Raw genomic sequence first — 2849 nt, forward strand, 5'->3', positions numbered from 1 at the left:
GGACAAATCCTGGAAAACCAGGACGTCTGGCAGCCCTATACTAGATTAAAACACTGTATAGGTTAAGCACCCGTTCAATGTTCTAATAATTTAAAATTTTTTTAAGTAATAAAAACGATGATTTAAGTTGATAATAGCTTTTTAATGTTGCAGGAAGCAGGAAGACAAAAATATGCACAAAAAACTTAATGCTATGATCACTAAAATGACTCCAAAATATTAAAAATATGCTATGATATATAATTTTGAATCGTTTGTTTATATTTTTTGGCATAATAATACCTTAAAAGAGAGCCGACCTGAGTTGTCAATCACACCTTTGTTTAATACACCTTGTATATATATGTATATGTATTGAAGATGAACGCTCTACGTCACAAAAATTTTTGGACAAACCCTAAAAGATGACAATTCTCCAGGTGAAAATATTGCAACATTTTTTTGAAGTGGTGCTTCACACAAAATATGCTGGTATTGAGCACTTACAATAGACGCAGAATAAAACTCCTTGCTCAGTTCGCAACACACCTGGGGCCCTGGAGCTGGATTCTGTACCTAACTGTGAGCAAATGTAGTGTACAATTCAGTAAGTTTTTTGGAAGAGAAGTGTACACAGTTTTGACAGTTAAAACTCATTCTAGCACTTCCTGGATCGCAAAATGAGCTAGTGTGCACAATCTTGACAGCTAAAACTCTTTTCACACTTCCTGAATCGAAAAATGAAGAGTGAACACAATTTTCAGTGTAGGTACACTTGAAAACTCACAGTTACAGAATCCAACCCCTGGAAACCGTTAGACAGCTTTCGCTAAAAACAAAAATTTTTATTTAATTTTTCGACCACGAAAACCGGTTTAGCGCGAAACTTCACTATTGGAAAACAACAGTCGAAATATTTTTACGAGTATATTAAAATTGTTGACTAAAAAAAATGTTGTTTGTCAGCTTTTTCTTTTTGTCAATTAAACAAACCTCGCCAGCAACCCTGGCTTTCTCCGCAAAGGTATTGTCAGATGAAATTATACGAAAATTAATTAACTTATTACCAAAATAATAGTTTTTGTGCTTTGTCGCCAAAATATGCATTTTGTGTCATAATATGTATTTGCATTTGCATTTGCATTTTTTCGTCCTCCCTACTTATAAATCCGCCATCGGGCATCTACGAAGGTCACAGGTGGACGACGCACACTGGGGCCAAGCGTGCTCAAAATTCAATTTGTAAAAATTGGTTTTTTGGAAAAATAAAAACGCAGGTTTATTCCCCATTAAAATCTAAGTTTAAGGGTAAGTTTTCTGCTTTCTATCGTTTTTCAGCTGGGAGATATGCGTGTCCAAACTTGACAAATTTGAACAAAAAACTTTTTTTTCAAAACTTAGAAATTCAATTTACATTTCAAGTTGTTACTGAAAGAAAGCGGTATTATATTTCGTTATTTTATTTTTTTGCATTATTTAAAATGAAGTTCGTTTATTCTTTTGGTGGATTTTGTTTGAAATTATGTGTTTTAAAAAAATTATGATTAACAAAAAACTAAACTAACCTCAGTTGTTAAAAGTGTAATTTTCAAAATCACTTTTTTTTAAATGCGCAAAGCGCTTTTAAATTTGACAGTACTGCAATAAAGTATGTTCCTTCCTTACTATGAATCCGGGTTCAAAACCAAAATCACTTTGCGCATTTTTGAATAAAATGGTTTTAAAATTTTCACTTTGATTTTAATTAAACACAAAAAAATATACTTCTGGTAAAGTTTGATTCTGTTTCATTTCGAACTTAAACTGTTTATTATTTTGAGGTTGCTCAATGAATAAAAAGCGGATTTAGTTTTAACGAGGACTTAAAAATCTTTAGTGAGAAGCGAATTTAGTTCGAACAAGGACTTAAAAAACTTTGGAGAGATCTATAGTAGGAAAACGGGACGCGCTGACAATTTAGGAGACGTTTTTAATAGACTGCTAGTTTCATTACACCCTCTGATTACTTGCTCGCACTTGTAGCCAGTGGTCAACAACCGGAGATCTTTCTTTGCTGAAGCAATGGAGTTTGTTGAACTTGAAACGATGGGGTTTAGATTCCGACTATGAATAATAAGTGTCACAGTTTTCATTATGTAGTGCTTATCATAACTATAAGACACCCACATATTGGCAAGTTTTGACTATTTTTTTGTTATTATATAATTTTAATTTTTTTTTAAATAAAAATATTGTTTATTTCTTAACAAAAATCGAATAAATCTAAGCTTCAAACTTCGCAAAAATATCGATTTTTTTTAATTAGATATTTAAAAAAGATTTTGAGTGCAAGTTTGAATTAGCTAGGACATACCGTTGATTTTTGGCAAAGTTTTTTTGTGAAGGTGTCGCTCATTTTCTACAAATAAAAAAATCGTCGAACATACTTCGTATGGAAATACGTAGGCCCTAGCTACTTCAAACTTGCTCTTTAGTGTACTACAATTAAATGGGTCAAAATCCTTTTAATAGTGCTTATCATACCTATAAGACACCCACATATTGAAAAGTTTTGACTATTTATTTTATTAACCGACTTCAAAAAAAGGATGAGGTTATCAGTTCGACGGAATAATTTTTTTTATGTATGTTACCGCATAACTTTGGACCACGTTAACCGATTTCGATAATTCTCATCGGAAATGGGGTACCTTAAGGGTGGTCCATTATGTTTTACATTAAAACGTAAATTGTATCAAGTATTTCCTATCTTTTACTATCTAACTGATCTCTATATAAATGACTGCACCTGTTTCATACTATTTCCTAGTGATTACAACTAATACACACTTTGTTACTGTTATTACATTTTATCGCTTTTAACTTAGTTT

The sequence above is a fragment of the Rhagoletis pomonella genome, unplaced genomic scaffold (assembly GCF_013731165.1).
Source record: "Rhagoletis pomonella isolate Grant_MI unplaced genomic scaffold, Rhpom_1.0 Rhpom_scaffold_00002, whole genome shotgun sequence".
NCBI lineage: Eukaryota > Metazoa > Arthropoda > Insecta > Diptera > Tephritidae > Rhagoletis > Rhagoletis pomonella.